At 34.3% G+C, this 22471-nt stretch overlaps 1 long non-coding RNA gene across 1 annotated transcript; it reads left to right on the plus strand.

Annotated features, from left to right (window-relative positions):
* The first annotated feature begins 17922 nt into the window (after nucleotides 1-17922).
* LOC127870275 (uncharacterized) lies at nucleotides 17923-20832 on the plus strand. Its single transcript, XR_008044735.1, has 2 exons — nucleotides 17923-18146; nucleotides 19496-20832. It is a non-coding gene; the product is annotated as an uncharacterized LOC127870275 (long non-coding RNA).
* The last annotated feature ends 1639 nt before the right edge of the window (nucleotides 20833-22471 follow it).

Below are 22471 nucleotides of genomic sequence, written 5' to 3' on the forward strand. Positions count from 1 at the left end.
TCGTTTTCCTATAGCAAATTGAGTTCAACTTAAACTTCAGTTTTTCTCGTTAAATCTTTGCTAATGCATAAAATTATCATTAAAGGGATCTTTTCACGCTTTGGTAAATTGACAAAATTGAAAAAAGTTGTTTCAGATTCGCAAATTTTCGTGTTAGTTATGATATTTGTGAGGAAACACTTATACTGAACATTTACCATGCTTTAATATAGCCATTATATGCATCTTTTGACGATTATAAACCCTAAAAATTATAAAGCGTTGCAACGCAAAACGATTGAATAATTTGGAGAGTTCTGTTTTTACCGTTAAATTTTGTATAACTACGAAGATTGCTTATATAAGGTATAAAATACTTAAAGAATGTGTACTCGGCGGAATAGCTCAGTAGGCTAATGCGTTTTTACTTCAGGACTCTGGCAGGACTCCAGGGGTTACTGGTTCGAAACCTGCTGCGGGCAATGTTCTTTTCCTTTTTTTAATTTTATTCTTGATTTTTTACTGGAGCTTTTACGATCCAATGTTTACATTTATCAATATAAAGCATTTAATGAATAAGTTAAAAAATGCCAAAATCTGTGAAAAGGCCCCTTTAATAAGACATAAATGTGAGCGATTACCTCTTAAATGTGCAAAAATTGTGCTTTTAAACCACTTATGTACATTTTTAAAAATAAACATACACAACACACGAAGTGTGTTTGTCGTTTATAGAATTACATTGAATTATCTTGAACGAAATTATTTTTTGAATAGGTTACACATAACCAATTGTTGTTGTACAACAAACCACATCACTTTTTAGCTTTCTGTACTTTATAATTAAATGAAACCTATATGTGTGTGTTTAAACTACCAGTTGTATCACGGAGTGTATATTGATAGGAGATGAATCGAGTATTTGACCCTTACTGAAGTAAATTCAATCTTATGCAAAAACTATTCACCCGATTTTATTGGTTTATACGTTATCTTGTTGCTTATTAATTTCTCTTTCAAAAAATATACGTTTTAGTATACTCCTGTTGTTATTAATGGACTTATAGCGAGATAAACACAAGAAATACACATTTTATGTTTTACCACCGCACGTTTTACCGTGTTGTGGCTATCGATCTTGTACAATTAGCGTACAGCCAAGCGCCGAGGTTATACATTTTGATGTACCCACTCACGTCTTTTGTTGAATTATAGTTTCATTTCTCGGCCGATTTTGACAAATTATATATCATTAAAAAGTTTACGTTACGTAGTATACAGATATATAAACATATATTAAGTTTTTCTTCTGATTTCAACAGCCCGGCGAGTTATAACTTTAACTTTTGCAAATATTATACCGTTTTGGAGTTTTGGAATCTAGATTTACGGTTGACATGTTCGTACTTAATACCAATTTGTAGCGTTTATATTTGGAGTTCAGTTTTAAAAATTACATCTTGCTTAGGAGAATAGAATTCTGTATACGATAGAAAAAAATTGTTTAAAAACGAAAGTAATTAAGGAATGAAGGCGGAAGAAAGTAGCGCGCGTTTCTAACGCACTGAACTGATGCTACGGTCTTGGCGATTATGCTTTTGTTTAGAAACCGGCCATTGAATTTCCTTTGCCATGATTATTATATTTTTTATGGAATATATTGTGATATTTTGTTCACGAAATATATCAATAAAGCTTATTATAAATAAATCTTAATAAATTAACGATTTCAGCTCTTGTTTATAACACAGAAAGGGTGATAAATTTATGATGAAACAGCGTATATAGCGGACCCTCTCGATTTTATTCGGCTTTGCATGCATACTTGAAATAAAATGGGTGTCAAAAACATTCATCGTTTGCTGTTAATTATCAACGAGGGAATTATGTATAATTATATGAAATGTTATTTACCTTAAATTATCAATTTATTAAAGTTTCTTGAAAATCACGGTCGGTGTTACGCGGGTCATTTCGTATTTTGACATCAGGGCATCATGTCCAACTATTCAAAATCAGATTTTTTTTTCACTGGGACGATGGCGGCTTAGATTTAGACAGGCAGACAGATAGTTTATTCAGACTTATACAACAGTACATCGTCTTCAACTCAAATATATAAATTATTTTTAGACGAATTGTTAGGTGATTACACATATAGCAGTGATGATTCTGAGAATGTTGCCATATTTCTAATCCTTGCAATCTAGAGTCCGTGGTTTGAGCATTTTTATCGCGGTGTTCAATAAAAGATATCTCAATAATCTTGTTTATTGATAGATCTGTGGTTTTATTGCCCCTGTGTTCAGCACCAACCAATTGTGTCTTTATGATCAGATACTGTGCCGACCAATACTAAATAACACTATGGTGTCATACGCCACAGCAGGGACCTATTCTTGTGATCATGGAGTCTTAGTGCAAGACTTTAAAAAGTATGTTGTTTCGCTTGCGGTTGTTAAAGCCAAAACGGGGCTTCCCAACTGGCACAGCTGCTGATATTCGGATCTGAATACCTAAACTTATTCAGACCTTATTCTTAACCGTTGCGCGTTTTACGATATCGGATTTTAGGCGGGAATACAACTCAGTGAAACTATTCAATTTCTTATACAACATTAAGCATATTAACAGTTATTGAAATTACCAATATCAGCGACATCTTTTTAAAGACTAAACACCTTTTCAAGTATTGAATTTCACATGTCAATAAAATATATTAATACCAAAAAGGTTTCATTTAATATTGTTCACATTAAACCTTTAAATGAAAGTGTTGCTTTAACTATTTTCCGTGTCTTATTAAGCCGCGAATCGTTTGCTAAAAAAGTTAACAAAAAGGGCTACACGTTCTAATTCTTAATGAAATACAAAAATAAGTATAACATAATTAATAACGTCCATAAACACACACGGCAAGATCAAAGTTTAATGGAAAACTAATATGACATTCCACGTAAATTATTATTTTCGTCTAAATCGAATACTATATATAGAGAAACAATGTATTTATAACCGACCAATAAGGTAACATTATGCAACTTTCAATTTACACAGTGATATATGGCAACACTATGGAATTTGAACAGTGGTAGTGTTTTAAGGTCTGGACTAACATTACTTGTAAGTTTGTATAAACATTTTTCTAATGCAAATAGTAAAATAATGTTTATACAGTACACTCCACGCGTTTTCCCCCAAAAACGCGCTCCCTCCATGGTTTTTTTTTCTGCTAGCGAGTGTTCACGCGGCGTTGGAAAAGCGAGGTGAACTCGATAAAACGCTCGGCGTTACGCAGCGTTCGCTTATTCCCACAGCGTGTATTACTTTAGGCTAGTTGGTAAATGCAGACACTTTCCGTTCTTATCAGTGACCGCCGCGCAACGCCGCGTTAGCAGTGTGCTACTGGACATGCCAAAAAATAAAAACATTGTTATAATAAATTGTTTAAATACTGTTGTACATGTATAAAAAAGATAATTGTATAGAAAATTAATACGTATAAAAATTATGTTTTTTAATTCACAGGTACGTCTACAATATGAATTAGTCTAATATAATACATTTGACAAATTAATATTTAAATCATAACGCATATGACCCAAGAATAATGTTCCGTAAAATTTCCAAATGAGAATAATAATTAGTAATCCGAAACACACTACGATTTTTAATTGTTAACACGACGTTTACAAATGCTTCCAATATACAGTCATCGTGTATATATTTCCCGACAAAAGCGCGCGAAAATTATGCTGCAATGTAAAAGGTCAAGGTACAATGTAAACTCCTGCAAAGCGTGCGTGTATTGATTTTTTTATACAAACTTTGTAGCGCAGAGAACATTGAATTTTGTTGATTTCGGTTAAAAGTTTCTTTGGTATTTATTAACGAAATTATATCGCGAATAAGTTGATATTTCCTCTAAAATAATTTCAAATCGAACACGCCGAATCTTTATCGTTACGGTATTTAAGTAGAGTAATTATTTTAACACTAATTGTACTGTAAACTGAATAAAGAAGACGTCTGGGCGGAACTGGATTTTAAGTGTTTGACGTTATGAAAACACGCAAAGCTTGTCTACTGACCTATTGTGTAGACTGCTGTCTGCGGTGTTTTGACAAAAGGGATTAACATGTGTGAATGTCACTCTGCCGATTTGGTCCATAATTACTGGTAAACATTGTATAGAATGTCGACGCAACAAGAATACAACTGTGAATATTAAATGCAATTATCAAGTCAATAGTTACCACCTTTTAGCAATCAATAGAATAACCTACAAACAAAGAGAAAATCAATGCATTAGCGAGCAGAGAATTGACTTTGTTCCGACAATTAAAACCATTCCTTATGCATTCGTTGAACTTGTTCACTTGAGTAAGTTATGCCTTTAGACAGGAAGCGGCTTTTCTTTGATTACGTCAAACTGTCAATTCACACAGATTTGCGAGATTTTTAGGGTCCTTGGTCATTTGTATACATGTTCAGTATAGAAAATCACCTGCTAACATGAAAACTTTGGATTAAATTATCAAAATAAAAACAATGTTGCAAACTGTGTTTATATTAATTGGTAAGTATTAGTTAAAAGACGACGTTTTGTGTGTTGTAAATCAACGAGTTTTCTATACAACAACAACTACTTCTACAACCACGTCGGGATCGATCTATCTTGGTTGTTTTTTTTTAATTGTAAATATTATACTACATGTACATGTATGTACTTGTAATAAATGTAATTTTATTTGAAAATCAGGAAGTCAAACAAAATTAAATTGATCGTTATCTCGTAAAACGCGGAGTTTCCCCCGCGTTTCCAACGCCGAGGGCCGCCGCGTCGGCTTATCAGTTTTGCCGATTGTTAACCGCCGCGTCCAAAATCATGCAAACGCCGCGTATAGCGGCATTTTCTTAATCTCCCTCCAGGTTGAAACCCGCAGAGTATGGAGGGAAATAGGGGAAAACGCGTGGAGTGTACTGTATTTTATGTTTAATAATTTATTGCATGATTATTCTGTGCTGTTATATGAATTTGATGCCGTTAAAGCTTCCGACATGAATTCATGTCGGAACGATGCCATTGCAAAATAACGTTAAATGATATGAGGTCGATGTAAATCGACCTCATATTTATAGGAGTAGGTTTTGGTACGCAGAATTTATTTTTCTATGCGTAATCGGCAATTTAACATTGGGTATTTACGCGAATACGCACCTTATCTGTAGCTCTGGGTACGTCTGTTTACAATAGAACTCATGTAAGTTCTAGCCACATTTCCGGAAATCAAATCATTCCAGAAGCGGAATTTACGACACCTATGAAAACAAAAATGGCGGATTTCGAACGTTTAATTTCCTAACTTTGATTGAAACTTTCGTAATAATCGTCATTAATTTAATATTAAAACAAGTTTTAAATATTAGAAATCCAAGAAAAATACCTAACCTTGCTTAATATGTAATTTCCCGCTGAAAATCTAATAATTTGTACACATGTTATGACAATTTACAAACATGCTAAACACAACACTGCCAGAAGGGGAGCTATTTTTAGACGAATACGCTGAAGTCGCTACTGTAATTATGCTGTAAACTTAAAATGACAACACTTTTGAAAATGGTAAACATTTGAAAATCATCAAAGAACTTACACTGTATCATCATAATCTTTATATTATCTCGTTATTTTAATTTAATTTGATTTTTATCACATGATAAGAGAACGTTCCTGTCACTCTAATCAAAGAGCGTCTGCAAGAGTCGGATGATATTCATTCATTATTTGCGAGATTTGTGCGACAAAATCAATATATTTTTCAACAATACACGTTTAGATGAAGATGAAACAGAATAAAGATTTAAAATGTTCATCTCCTTATGTACTACTTTATCTTGAAAAAATAATCTGATGTGATTAATGTCTGGCGCTAAATTGACTTGCAAGCGTTTTGTAAGACGATAAGTGCATTAATATCTCACCTTGTAAGAAACCCATTTCGTGGGGCAATTGTCGTGTTATGACGTCTATCTAACTTTCTTCGGATACTGTTGAACTTCCCTTTCGGGTAATATAAAAAGATCGCGCTGTCAGCGAAAGAAAAAGATTTATACAATATTGTACAATAAAAGTATTGACAGTGAGACGTCAAAGAAAGAAAGTTAGACTGAAACAGAATTTGAAAGTGTTAGTATATGTATAGACAAGAGTTAAAATCAGGTTAAAAACACCCTCTGCCGCAACTAATTGTATGAAATTTGGCTTACTGCCAGCTTGAAGGATTTAAACGTTGGCAGGAGGACAATTTTTGGTGGGAGGTTGTTCAATAGTATGACTGTGCTGGGAAAATAAGAAAATGTATAATAGTTAGCTACTGTGTAAATCTGCCTATAAGCTAAAGGATGTGAAATGCGCCCGGGGTATGGCGAGTCAATCTCCTGGGTTTTTCAAAATATGTGGGGTTGGGGACAGCTACTAATGAGTGGACAATTTTGTAAAATAATACTATTTTAGTATCAGTCCGTCTGTTCTCTAGAGATCTCATACCGAGTGACTGTTGCATGTCTGAGACACTATCATAAGTGGAAAAGCTGTAATGTATCCATCTGATTGCTCTTCTCTGAACCATTTCGATTTTATTGATGTTTTGTTTAGTGAATGGCGACCAGACTGGAGACGAGTATTCTACTTGAGGCATGAAAAGAGTTTTATAGGCAGTTTCTTTTACTTTTTTGTTTATAGTTTGGATGTTACGTTTAAGGAAACCAAGTGTTCTATTTGCTGTTGTACATATTCTATTAATGTGAGCGCTGAAAGAAAGGTCTTCGGAAAAGTCTACTCCTAAGTATTTTGCACTTGAAACGGTTTCAAGGATATGGCCATGTAATATATAATTATGTTTGAGTTTATGTTTGTTTCGAGTTATGTTAAGGACTTGACATTTACTGAGGTTAAAATGCATTTCCCATTTGGTTTCCAATCGCTCCAAGGTATTAAGATCTTTCTGTAATTGGTTGCCATCATTTAGGTTGATGATCGTGAGGTAGACAGCAGTGTCATCAGCGAAGAGACGGACATTGGATCTTACATGATCTGGTACGTTGTTTATGTTAATAATAGATAGATAATCATTTTGTAAACGTTTCACAAAAATCACAAGCGTAATGTAGAAGGTTTGCGCACAGAATTATAAGACATGCTAAGACGCTTAGCTTTTACTAGAGATAACCATAACCTATTTTTTTATTTAAATATCATGTTTTGGTATCAAAACTTAGGGATATAAAATCACTGCACCTTTTGTCAATTTATGTATTGCCTGACACCAAGAAACCATTATATTGTATGAGTGTTCATTATTGGTTCCCAATTCAAACTAGTTTAAATTATTATTTTAACGGGTATAAAACAATGAACAATGCGATTATTTTCACTGTTTTCAATTCGATATCAGTTAGAACTGCCACGTGACCATGGTAAAACATTTAATCTTCTTATCTTTAAAAAAACATTCAGTCAGTCAGTGCAAATGTAATTGCATCTGGTGCGATCTTTAGGTCTCCAATGTCAAGGTCACGACCCGTGTATAACTGGGACCTATTTGAGCACTCACAACCCCGTCCCACGTCCATCCCTTGGGAATCCAGATGCTGGAGAGTCCCTCGCTCAACACGCCACACTGACCCTGGAGGGAAATAATCTAAAAAAAGAATATTTTCTGGGTCTATTGCATGTGCGTAAAGTGTAACACCAGATTATCCTGAGACGATACTTTCTGCTTTACGCAATTCTTTAAGCCCAGTTTTCCCAGAACGCGGGTCATATAGTCCAATATAACAACTAAAACTTACATTGTTAAACACATGCACATTTCATATCTACAGGTAATCTCATGAGGCGAAACACACTCTACAATAAAGCAAAATTATCAAAGTGAAAGAAGCAGTGACCTTAAACATAACATGACGTACTGAGCACCAAGTTGTAGACACACACAATGAATAGATATCAGCAGACACACTACAGAAATATGCTGAACGAAGAACATAAAGTTGTATGAAAGATGAACTGTGTTTGTGAAAGACAATCTACCATACATTGAAGTGTTTAGGAAAAAGTCGGGAAACTGTTAATTAACAGACAATTCCGAGGCTCGTTACTTTGCAAAATATCAATGGACCAGAACAACCAGCCTTGCTCTGAAAGCCATTTCAGGTAGACTCACATATCAATATGCAAATAAGTATCTGAAATCGTTTCGGAAACAATCCGGAAGTGCTATTTTAGAGAAATCATTAATTTAAAGGCCCGTAACTTAGTTACAAAAATGAATCGGGCCGAAACTATAACCTGATCTGTAAGTCATGTGTGTAGAATCGCACACCACAAATAAGGTTAGTATCTAAAAGCACTTAGGACAAAAAGTCCGGAAAAGATTAATTTAAAAAACAAGCTTAGTCCAAGACCCGCAACTTCATCAAAAATCAATTGATTAATTTGAACTATTAGTTATGAAGGAAGACTCACATATCTAAAACAAGGCAAATACCTGAAAATCATGAAAATTTCTGTAAGCGTTTAGTCAAGTAACTCCGGAAACGGAATGTCGGACGTACAGACAGACGGACGTACGAAAAGTGAGACTGCTATATATTATCCTACCGGGGGCATAAACAACAGCTAATAAGATGAGAGAACAAAATAACGTCAAGCAAAATATAACAGCGGACAAGTGGAACCCTATCACATTTATACGGTACACACTAACTTATACTTTAGGCTATTTTAAACAACACATGAAAGACATGGCACTATTGCCCAAAAAATCATCAATAAATGATCACAATGACCGTCTTCAGGCCGATTGCAAATTCCTTGAATGTGTATTGTTTATTTTGATTTTTTATAACTCTTTCAGTGCTGGAACCGAATTTTGAAGGCCTTTGCAAACAGTTTGGATCCAGATGAGACGCCATAGAACGTGGCGTCTCATCAGGATCCAAACTGTTTGCTATTCTGAGTGTATTCTTTGAAAAAAAATAGAAGAAAATGATAATTTTAGAAATTCAGCAGACGACATTTTAGCAGACGACAAATTTCCCAGCATGCAAAGGGTTACAAGGCAGAGATATGATTAACTAAATATCGTTTATCTGCATGAAGCAAGAAATTACAGCTTCATGAAAGCATCAGTTCTCTCAGAATGGTCGTCAAGGTTAACATATTTCTTCTTGAAAAAAATAGACTTAAGCATGAAATATACTACGATTGCTGCTATGTTTGACTAATGGAGAAACAACAATGTGCACTGAGTTTAAAGTGAGTTTAAAGTGAGATTTCGTAAAGCTGTATACGTCTCAATCCGGATCATTAAAATTGCACTTCGTTAAGCTAAATTTACATTTATATAAACATATGCTATTCAAAATTTGCTAAAGATCACTTTTTATAGTATGTGTAATTTGAAGTTCAACCCTAGTTAGATTCAGCCAGCGTCACGCATCAATGATAAATTAATACATACAAATCAAATCAAAAACACACAATCTAATATCAAAACCTGCAAAATAACAATTTAAAATGAACGTATTTCAAAAGTGAAGATAATGTGAAAATAAAAAGTGATTCTTAGCAAATTGTGAGTCATTTTGTAGTCTTTTGACAAATAAAAGGAATATGATGATCATTAAAAGCCTCGCCTCGCACGCTATCCTAAGTTATGTTATTCCGTTGCTTCAAAGTGTCGCATTATTTGCGATATTTTTGACAGCTTCGTGATTTGAAATGCATATTAACTTATTTAAACATTAAATCAAAATACTTTTCTTCTACCACCTGTCTTTGTTGTGTATGTGTTATTTGCAACAGTCTATACGATTATTATTTGTTTCGTATAAATCAAGTAACATGTATTTATACATAAATGTACGAGGTCCCATAATAATGTTGAATGAATTAAATTAATTTCTACTACTACTATTGTTTGATTGCTTGCGAATTAGGATGGAAACTGACCAATTGGAGGCCATGTCTCAAAACGACAAGCAGCAAAAAGTGATGATCCTGGATAATCAAGCTGTGGAACAAATCCAAAAAGGTGTATCTAATTGTTGATTTTATGGGTTTTTATGCCCCCGGTATGGTGGCATATAGCAGTTGAACTGTCCATCAGTGTGTCAGTATGTGTGTATGTGTGTCAGTCTGTCTATCCGTCCGAAAGCTTTAATGGCCATAACTTTTTCAATATTGAAGAAAGCAACTTGATATTTGGCATGCATGTGCATCTCACGGAGCTGCACATTTTGAGTGGTGAAAGGTGAAGGTCAAGGTCATTCTTCAAGGTCAAATGTCTAAAATATGGCGTCTGTCCGTCCGTCCAAAAACTTTAACATTGGCCATAACTTCTTCACTATTGAAGATAGCAACTTGATATTTGGCATGCATGTGCATCTCACGGAGCTGCACATTTTGAGTGGTGAAAGGTGAAGGTGCAGGTCATCCTTCAAGGTCAAATGTCTAATATATGGCATCTGTCCGTCCGTCCATCAACTTTAACATTGGCCATAACTTTTTCACTATTGAAGATAGCAACTTGATATTTGGCATGCATGTGTATCTCATGGAGCTGAACATTTTGGGTGGTGAAAGGTGAAGGTCAATGTCATCCTTCAAGGTCAAATGTCAAATATATGGCGTCTGTCCGTCCGAAAACTTTAACATTGGCCATAACTTTTTCAATATTGAAGATAGCAATAGCAACTTGATATTTGGCATGCATGTGTATCTCATGAAGCTGCACATTTTGAGTGGTGGAAGTTCAAGGTCAAGGTCATCCATCAAGGTCAAAGGTTTAACAAAAAACAAAAACAAAATAATAAATTTAAAGCGGCGTTCTCATGAAACTGCACATTTAGAGTGGTGGAAGTTCAAGGTCAAGGTCATCCTTCAAGGTCAAAAAAAATCAAAGCGGCTTTCTCATGAAGCTGCACATTTTGAGTGGTGGAAGTTCAAGGTCAAGGTCATCCTTCAAGGTCAAAGTTATTTTTTTTATTTTTTTTTCAAAGCGGCGCAATAGGGGGCATTGTGTTTCCGACGAACACATCTCTTGTTGATGTTTACTTCAGCTTTTACTGTCTTTTGTATGAGGATTGTGTTTGTTAAATACTATTTTACTTTTCAAACTACTTGTGCTTTCTTTAAAAATAGCTTTAAACATGTGCGTCCAGGATGAAATTTTCAGGAAATTTTTATCCCCCGCCAGAGGCGTAGGGATATTGTTTTGGCGTTGTCCGTCCGGCCGTCCGTCTGCCCGTCCAGCTGTCCGTCCGTCCGGCACTTTTGTGTCCGGAGCCATATCTTGGAAGTGCTTTTGCGGATTTCATTGAAACTTCGTATGAGTATATATATGCATAAGAAGAGGATGCACGCCAAATGGCATTGTACACCATCTGTTAAAAACAGAGTTATGGCCGTTTGTATCTTGAAAAAATGCTTTTTACTATAGGCACTTTTGTGTCCGGAGCCATATCTTGGAAGTGCTTTTGCGGATTTCATTGAAACTTTGTTTGAGTATATATATGAATAAGGGGATGATGCACGCAAAATTGCATTGTACACCATTTGTTAAAAACAGAGTTATCGCCCTTTGTATCTTGAAAAAATGCTTTTTACTATAGGCACTTTTGTGTCCGGAGCCATATCTTGGAAGTGCTTTGGCAGATTTCATTGAAACTTGGTATTAGTATATATATGCATAAGACGATAATGCACGCCAAATGGCATTGTATACAATCTGTTAAAAACAGAGTTATGGCCCTTTGTATCTTGAAAAAATGCTTTTTACTATAGGCACTTTTGTGTCCGGAGCCATATCTTGGAAGTGCTTTGGCGGATTTCATTGAAACGTGGTATGAGTATATATCCCGCGCCAGAGGCGGAGGGATATTGTTTTGGCGCTGTCCCTCCGGCTGTCCGTCTGTCTGTCACTTTTGTGTCCAGAGCCATATCTTGGAAGTGCTTTGGCGGATTTCATTGAAACTTCGTATGAGTATATATATGGATAAGAGGATAATGCACGCCAAATGGTATTGTACACCGCAGCGATTTTCCTCCTTCTTTATAAAGTACCGGTAAACGGTACTTTCCCAATCAAGCAAAAATTCCCAAATTTCCAATCTGAAAAAATCCCAATCGGCATCCGAATTTTTTCTCAAAACGACCGAAAGTTTCGTAACAAAACCCAACTTTCGGCGAGCGAACAAAGAAAATCGTATAGTTGTGTGTAACCACGCGCTCGATTAATTTCGGGTTTTATTATTCAGCGCGTGCAATCAATAGAGTCGTTACTGTTTCCGGTTCTTTTGTGTGACCTGCAGGTTACAATATACCAAAAGATTTCCTACACAAATTCAATGTAAAAGCAATAACTTCAACAAAAAATAAAGTCAAACTTTTGCGCATAGAGACCCCCATAACCATACCTTTTCTTAAAGAGCATTCCAAGCCGCAATGATTTAGACAATAAAAAAGGGGGGTCATGCGTTTTGCAAGAAAGAACTCGATGCGAATCAGCGGTCACTGTTTTACAGCCATCAATTTACCGGGTTCGTACCAGTGGATGAGGGTTTCCCGCCATCTGTCAAAGTCTCATGTAGTCTTTAACCTTCAAGCAAATGAGTGAATTTCTGTTAAACATCAATGTTTTCCCTACCACATGCACAAAGAAACATTCTAAAATAAAGTCATGGCAAGTGCCCACACAGAGAATTGTGTCTTCTTATAAATGATGTTCAGGTTTTTAAAGAGTATAGCATTGCACTCCAAAAAGATTTAGTATATTGTAACCTAAAGGAAAAATATGTTCTGAATGAAATGTGTTTTTCTTGCATATTGTTATCTTCCTATTCATATTGCACCAATATATTAAGTTTGGCTGGATTATCTGTCCATTTGGCCATTTTAGATCACATTTTCACATGTGGGTGTTTTCGGTCCGAAGAAGGCGATTTAAGGGCTGTTAAAGCTTAAATGTCCCTTTAAGATTTAAAGCTGTTGTGTTCAATATCTGCAACAAAATACCAAAACAAACCATATGGACAGGCACGTGGGGCTTATGCGGGGTGGGGAAAGAATGAACTTGTTAGATATTTTCACTCCAAGCAATTTTGATAATGTCTTTTTTGTGTATGTTTTTTTTAAAATACCCCCAAAAATGTCAATTTCACAGCAAAAAAATCCAATTTCATCCAAGACAAACAACAAATAAGCAAAAATGAGAGATCAAAGATACTTTGAAGTGTAGAAATCAATAAGCTTCCTATTACTTGTTGTTTCACACTTATAAAAGTGTGAAATCTTGAAAGCGCCTTGTTGCTCGGAGCCCATTTATTTACCAGTCGCAAATGGTATATTCTAGCATATAATGCCATGGGTGCCTTTAAACTGCAGCAGATGGTCAATATGCTCTGCCAGCTGTCATTCAGAGGTTCAAGAGAATACAAAATTTCATATTTTGGGCGCAAAATAAGTACTTTTGACTATTTTTATGGTGGCAATCTGGTCAAAATGGGCGTTAATAACTGAGCGAAAGACAAAAATGCTCATTTTGGGGGTTTAAACTAGAAGGAAAGGTTAAAATGAACAAGATACATATATGTTGGAGAGCATTATAAGCTTAGAAATGAAGTTCTATGAAGTAACAGGGGCAGAAAGGCAGCTCAGATCAATGCAGGCTTCCTGAAAGAGGTTTCTAGTACATCTTCTGGGGACACAGCTTCCCGCAGAATTCTCAACACAACACATATCATTGATCCATGTCACCTTTGTATGCAAAGACAAGCAAATAAGGTCAATACTTCCCATAAATCACTGCATGAGAGAAGCATGTACCAAATGAAAAACTAAACTGGTTGCTGAAAGTGCCACATTTTGGCAAAAAGATCCCTCTAAGGTAAATGATGAAGGGGACACTTGCTACAACAATCCTATGTTTAAGTCGGACGCCACATCCTTTCAAGCCGGGACCATGACTGTAAGCATATTGTGAGAAAACAATACCAAACACAAGCTAATTGTAGGGTTACAAGTAGCATATCAACTCAGATGCACTGCATACATGCTTTGGAACAAGGATAAACCTGTTAAGTGCCAACTTCTGCTGCCAACAAAGCGCGAGCTTTACGTGTCAGGACGCGGAACTATCCATACAAACTGCACGGGGAATTGCATGGCGGCAAGGGTTTGAGTGACCACAAACCTGATTATGACAGTATTTTACACCTTAAGCATCATAAATATGCTTATTTGCTTGCGTACATGATAATAATTTAGTATTATTACCTGTTTTACCATCAACAACCCTTATCCAGTGGCCCTCGGCTTAGTCGCAGACATTCCTCTACCTGAAAAAGTCAAAATTCCCAATAAAAAATAGGTATTAAATGGCAAAAAACATGCATTTAAGTATTTTTAGTGTATTTTTATGAATAATATGAAGTAATAAACCTTGTTATGTTCATGATTGTACTAAATATGAAGGCTGCCTCAATTAAGTGTCTGCTGCACTGTCCAAACTGTAAAAATGTCCGCCATTCCATGTCGGTGAAATGGGGCTCTGTTTGAATGTTCATGCTTTATGCACTAGCTATTGTTGCGTTACTGGATCACGGAGTTCCTGGCGTTGAATTCTGACTTCATGTAGCACACTAACGCTACATGGTCAACCAATATGCCTTTGAATTCAAGTCGAAAAGCAATTTAGCCCTTATTTGGCTATATCAGGGTGGGGGTCAACTTGAAAAACAACTACTCCAGGTCAAATTATCTGAATTCATGCATTTAAGGCACTTATTTTCTTCTCTTTTGTTAAGAAATGACCAAAAATCAGCTTTCCCAGTCATATTTTGCACTTGCAGATGATATTTCATTTTTACCTAAAGCTAGTTTAGGTTACAATATACCAAAAGATTTCCTACACAAATTCAATGTAAAAGCAATAACTTCAACAAAAAATAAAGTCAAACTTTTGCGCATAGAGACCCCCATAACCATACCTTTTCTTAAAGAGCATTCCAAGCCGCAATGATTTAGACAATAAAAAAGGGGGGTCATGCGTTTTGCAAGAAAGAACTCGATGCGAATCAGCGGTCACTGTTTTACAGCCATCAATTTACCGGGTTCGTACCAGTGGATGAGGGTTTCCCGCCATCTGTCAAAGTCTCATGTAGTCTTTAACCTTCAAGCAAATGAGTGAATTTCTGTTAAACATCAATGTTTTCCCTACCACATGCACAAAGAAACATTCTAAAATAAAGTCATGGCAAGTGCCCACACAGAGAATTGTGTCTTCTTATAAATGATGTTCAGGTTTTTAAAGAGTATAGCATTGCACTCCAAAAAGATTTAGTATATTGTAACCTGCAGGTCATGGCGGCCATGTTAGAACTTCTGGAATAAGTTGCGAAACCTTAACAAACAATGTAAGTAGCTCTTTAATTATATAATGCATGATCATTGTTGTGTCTATCAAAGTTACGCTGGTATTTATATGAAATGCCAAATCTTAAATCGCTTATTTAAATGCTATTCCCGAATTTCTATTTTTATATAATTAAGGTTCATGTAAAGTCCCAAAATGACCCCATATAGATGAAATTTTAAAATATAAAAATGATCAGTTATACCCAAAATAAGTTAATGAAATTTACATATGGTTGCAATAATCACATTTTTATTCCATATATGTACACAATTTAAAAAAAAACACTCACAAATGGTAGTAATTATGTAATTATTATCAAAAATATTGCAAGGTATGGCAAATTCTCAATTTCATTAAAAAACACAAATGCACCAAATAAAAACACCAACAGTATATGCAAGTTATATGTAAGGTACTCCGAGCATTGAATTGCGTCAATACAGCCCCACAATTAAAGACACTGCGTATTTCAAAATGAACATGTCAATGCCATGAGTCGCTATTTATAGATTTTGGAAAAATACTAACTTTCTGCGCGCATAGCATGCGATCAATAAAAGTTATGATCTTATAAAATAAAATTAATGAAAATATATCATTTTCATAATATCTCCATAACAATGACACTTACTTGAAACGCACTATTTGAAAAGAATCTTGATATAATTGACTCTCCTCCCAATTTAATTTCATCGGTCGTCCATCTTGGTCAGAAATGTGTATTGATTCGTATTTGCGAATTTGTTAAATATTGCTTATATTAAATATTTACTTTATAACATAACTTGAAATTACCTAATAAACAAATTATACAAATTTTAGAACAAACGGATCGTAAGTAATTTATCAATGATCGATTTTGAAACGAAATATTTTTCGAATATACTTCCGGCAAATAATGGCTTCCTGAACAAGTAAACATGACAAGACAATAACAAAAGCACTTTTTCATCGATGACAAGGTTTTTATAGAAATGTAAGTGTTCAGTTGGTTTAATATGTGCGTGTGCCCAACATTTGTATAATTCATTTTTCCGATCCCACAAATATTATGCCTAGATCGTTAATTGAAATATTGTTATGTCGACTTCCTTGAAACCGGATGTTTTATGCCCCACATGTTTAACTAACGTGTATGGAGTTCAAGATGTGACATAAACATGTTGCAGGGGACAAAAATATTTATAAATTGCACTCGTCCTGCAGGACAAGTGCATTAAAATTTTCACTCGTCCTGCAAACACATGCACTTGTCCTTCAAATATGTGTGAAAGAAAGATTGCAAAGGACTGATATGACTATCAATGTTTCCTATATCACTGCTAAAATGCTGCTTACTTAGTTATTCATGCCAGCTGATCACAGAAGAAATGTTAACTTACTTTATTTATGAGGAACACAAAATAAATAAATGAAGACAAATTTGTTTTTTCCTTTTTCTAATGCTTGCGTGCTTTCCATTTCGGATGGTTGAACATCGCTCCTGCCCCCTTTAAAGAACGCTCGTATGTGAGACATTTTTCAGATGAAATTCAGACTGGTTTAAAACTGTACTTCGCAGTAAAATAAATCTTTAAAAAAATCAATACTTACAGTGAATGAAGTCAGATGGTTCCCTGTCAACATGGACGCGCAAAGTTTACACCAAAAAGCCAATATTTACTCGGGACACAGTCTCGCATCACAACGCGCACCTGCTGTATGAAATTTACAATTACGATTTCCGGTTCATTCGCGTTCTACTTTCAGAATAGATATGCTTTAAGAAATGATTTTATTTAATGAAAAAGAGTCTTACTGGTCAGAAAATACATATTTTAACATCAGTTTTTTTTCACTCGTCCTGTAGGACGAGAGCTTTAGGGAAATTCACTCGTCCTTTCAAGATTTCACTCGTCAATACGAGCGGACGAGTGGAATTTTTGTCCCCTGATGTTGTAATTTGTTTTAAGGTAGCCAATTAGTCGTCTTTCCGAGTCCTATATATTTCAAATGAACAATCAAAGTGTTTTCCCTTTTGGTAATATAGTTTATTTTTTGTAATTGTGTCATTGTGTGACTATAATGAGTACTGTATTGTGAGTAGATAAGTAATTTTGAAAATGAAGGTTCACTGGTAAGTCCACCATACTTAAAGTAGTTCCCAATTATTGTGTTAACTTTTGACATTTTTTTTATGTTTTTCTTTTCCTTAATTTAGGATTGTTGGTGTGTGTTGTGTGGACTTTTCATTTGTAGTACCTAACATTAAGTGTATACAATATTTTGACCAAAGGAATTTGTTCAATTTAACTCTGTTTGTTATTTTGATAATTTCATGCATGCGCTGTATATTTCTTCAAAAGCAACATTTTGCATCATATTTTTTTATTAGCATTTTCTTATATGTTCTACAAGTGTTAACGCGGCTATTGACTTATAAATTGAATTTATTGCCATAATATTTATTGAAGTATTTCAGGGACCTATACAAACAAAGGGATGAGACACTCACTGAACCGAAGAACAAGCTATCGCGTTGTTACGCAAAAGGGAACGAGACTTGTGACCCAACGAGACTTCGCGCTTCGAGGCAAATTTTAACAGCCGCCATTTTGACAAAGCGAGACCGTGACAAAGCAATCGAGAAATAATAAGAGTACAAATTAACCAAGTGTTGCCAACACAGAAGTATTCATTGCAAAGGTTTGTTGAGTTTGATACATCTTATTGTTTCATTTGTTTTCGACTATGCTTTGTATTTACTTATAAAACAACGGTGGGTATTTTCACCAAATCATGCGTATCATTGTTTACACTTCCATAATCCGAGAAACGTGTGTCGTGGCTTTTTTCAAAAGGCTTGGTCAAATAAAGCTCTATACTATTGATTTTGGTATTCTTACAAACGTTACATTTCAACGCATTGTGTGATGCTAATTTTATTTGTATTGTTAGCAAATTCATGATTTTAAATGAGCACAAAGGCAATACAATTTAAGTCATTTTTTAAATTTTTACCACTATCAGTTTCATCAACATATGTCGTGGCTCTTTTTGAAAGGCTCAGTCAATACTAGCCCTATATTAATCTTATGGGTATCTTTACAAAAATTACATTTTAACGCATTGAGTGATGCTAATTTTATTTGTATTATTTGCTAATTCATGATTTTGAATGAGCACAAGGGCAATACAATTTTAGTCATTTTTTTTTATATTTTACCACTTTCAGTTTCATCAACATATGCCGTGGCTATTTTTGAAAGGCTCAGTCAATACTAGCCCTATATTAATCTTATGGGTATCTTTACAAACATTACATTTCAACGCATTGAGTGATGCTAATTTTATTTGTATTATTTGCAGAGGCATAATTTTGTATTAGCTCAAATATTATACAACTTTAGTCTTTTTTTATTTTGTAATCACTATCAGTTTGATCAACATATGTCGTGGCTCTTTTCGAAAGGCTCAGTCAATACTAGCCCTATATTAATCTTATTGGTATCTTTACAAACATTACAATTCAACGCATTGAGTGATGCTAATTTTATTTGTATTATTTGCAAATTCATGATTTTGAATGAGCACAAAAGCAATACAATTTTAGTCATTTTTTTATTTTTTTTAGAAAAAAAATTGAAAAATTTCAAAGGTCATATTTCTTTATCATTGGAGAAAAACATTTATTCTGAGATATTTTCAAGAGTTTGTTTCCACATTGTTAATGCTTCTATTAAGAATTTCTGAAATGTGTAGATAATTGTTATTCAATTAATGCAAAAAATCGGAATTCTTACATAAATATTTCAATTAATTTTATTAATATGTTGATACAACTAAGTACATTTTTATGTCTATCTGTCTGGTCGTCTGAAATTCCGTCACACTTTGCGTTTAGGTTTTGCGTTAACGTTTCGAAAAATGTGGAAAAAGGTGGCATAGTCTATTAGTCTTCCTATGGTGGCAGGCCATGTTTTCAATAAATGATGGTGACTGTGTAAACATTTTATTAACTGATTTTTAGAATATGTTTTGTTTTATGCTTTTAGAATGCCTAGAAAACGCAAAAGAGGATCCCTTACGGTGAAACGCAAGTACCACTACATAACATCTGAACAGCCAAAGGAAGAAAACCATGTTGCCAGTGAACCCCTGGTGAACATTAAAGCTACAACATATTCTTCTACCCAGTCAGAAAGTGAAAATGTGCAGTTCACAAGTGATCATAGTTATGCTATTGATGAAGACTCCACATATGAGCTTGACTCCTTCCAGGAGACAAACAATGATAAGCCTGAAGCTGATGTGATGGAATGTAGTTCAGGGCTTCTAGAAATGGAGGTGGAGACGACAACCTTCTCAGACTTTGCTGTGGAACTTAAACTGCAAAATTTTTCATCTCAGTTCGTTGTAAAGGAATTAGAGCATTCAATTCAAATGTTACAGTTGTACGCAAATGACAGTCTGACAGCAATCAAGTTATCGGTTGAAATTAAGAGTGATTTTACGTGCTCTGTCTATGTGCATCGGAAATGCATTCCGAGATCTCACCAAATATGGACTGGACTGCCACAACATATCAATCGCGTTGCTTATGTTCTGGTGTTATAGGAAAGACTGTTAAAATTTGATGTCTGCATAGGAAATCCTGAGGTGGAATTTTCAATTATTTTTTTTTCGCATAGATAGTCGATGTAGGGATATAGATAAATGAAATTAACTAGTTTATATAGATGGAGTTATTAATTTTACTTATAGATTTCTCTCTAAATAAAATGATTGTACTTTATATACTCTAAGGAACCATATCGCTATACATAAACTATAGTTTTGCTTTAGTATAGGTTGTCAACACAGGGATTTTACTTATACTTAACTACAATTAAGTGAAGCATAGGTAGAGGTATATCATACAGCTTTTACATTGTCAGTATTACTCAATTCTATATTTCAAAAAAAAAAATTAAGAATGAAAAAACAATGCAAGTATATACTTTATGCAGTTATATGTGTCCTAATTTTATATTAATGTATGTAATTCTTGTTTAAAAAAAGTCATTTAATAATTATATTTTTCACTTATGAACTTTGGTACAGACAGGTCACTATGTATTAACAATATTAACATTCTCACGAAAACATGTTTATTCCTTATATTGTAAAAGGAACTTTTTTCGAAGTGATGCATGATTTGTATTTACTTCAAAAGCATGCTGTTATTGTAAATGTAATGTAAATGACGATTAGCTTAACATGCTTAAGTCAGAATAAACTTTTATGTTCTATTAACTGCATTTAAATCTTTGTCCATAATTTTGTTAAAACCATTCTACAACACGTTTTATATTCATTTCTTTGAAAATAATTAAAGGAATAAAACACTAAACTCCTTTGTACACACTATTTAGTAGTAACTGTAAATGCCTGATTCAATTGTCTCATCATTATTACACCGTATCATGTGTCCACTGTTTTGGATATCTTACTTGCATGTGCGAGGATTTGATTTATTAATGTTGTTTTATATATTGATTGTTCGAGATATATATGATAATAAAACGAATAAAACATGAGTATATATATATATATTTATATATATATATATATATATATATATATATATATATATATATATATATATATAGAACTACTAAAACACGAAAACCTTTCTTGTTTTTTGTTTGGTTTGTACGCAAAATGCAGAACTAAAAAAATGCATCCAATATTTATTACCTCGTAAATTCTGTTAATGTTTTTTTATGACATGACCTCGAAATCCTGATACACTTTTATACTCCGCACCACAAACAGGACAAATATAGCACAGCTCTTTCGTGCTTGCTTGCGATTTATTGTTTGCCTCATCATCAGTATAATAACCTTATACCAAATCTAAATCTATGTCGTCATCCCATGAAAGGAAATTTTTATGTTTAGAAGACATTTTCAGTAAATTCCATGAATTCCAACGTTCACTATGACATAAGGGAGTCCAAATAAATTTCAAAATGACATTCGAAAATTTGCTGCGTCGGAGGTTAAAAGAACAATTATACATTTTGAGTTGTTTGCACTTAACATGTCTTGATAATGTTGCTATTTTAAACAAAACATGGTAACATTTTAATTCTATTAAAAGACCGGTCTTTTTTACATGCACATACGTGCGATAAACAACGGCAATTTAACCCTGGCGAAACAACCGGCAATTAATATTCATCAAAGAGTCCGATAATTGGGTGCCCATTTGACATACTGCGTAATAATAAGACTAATTAATGATTGATTTTGAGATCAACAATGCAACAATTAAACGAATAGGTACTTGTTTATTTAACATAATATAATTTGAATCCGAAAAAACATAACGCGTTAAATAAGCGAAATCCCTCGCAATCGAAATCGTGTAGCCGCATTATCGCTACACAGGGACCAATCGATCGAGATTATCAAATCTCGCGCACCGGTTTATTATCGCTACACCGGGACCAATCGATCGAGATTAAAGTATAGGTCCCTGATCTCGCGCACCGGTTTATTTTGCGTGCTGTAACGGGATATCGCGAGGTTGCTAATCCCTTTGTTTGTATAGGTCCCTGAGTATTTCTATGTGAAGAATACGCCTTTTTACACTTTACATGAACCTTAATAATTATCGATGTGTGCGAATCCAACTATGTTGTAAATATTGTCAGCTTACACTTTGAATCATTTTTAATTGACTGTTTAGGTGAATCTGTACATTAATATGTTAATATGATAATAGGTGCTACCTAATTTACGGGCAAAAGCTTTTTAAGTTTTTTTGATAACCATGTATTATTAATAAATATATGGACATGATTGTGTTCAAAATATGATAATTGTTGCAATAATTTAGTAATGCATCCAAAAAAATCAATCTTAAAACAAGTTACATGTTCCAAGCTTGAAGATCTAGCATCTTATATATTTTTTTGTTTTCTAGCCACAGGAATTTATAGCTGGTTCGGTGTTTGTGGTATAGTGGATGGGGTGTCTGCTAA

This window comes from Dreissena polymorpha, chromosome 2 (assembly GCF_020536995.1).
Source record: "Dreissena polymorpha isolate Duluth1 chromosome 2, UMN_Dpol_1.0, whole genome shotgun sequence".
In the NCBI taxonomy this organism is placed as follows: domain Eukaryota; kingdom Metazoa; phylum Mollusca; class Bivalvia; order Myida; family Dreissenidae; genus Dreissena; species Dreissena polymorpha.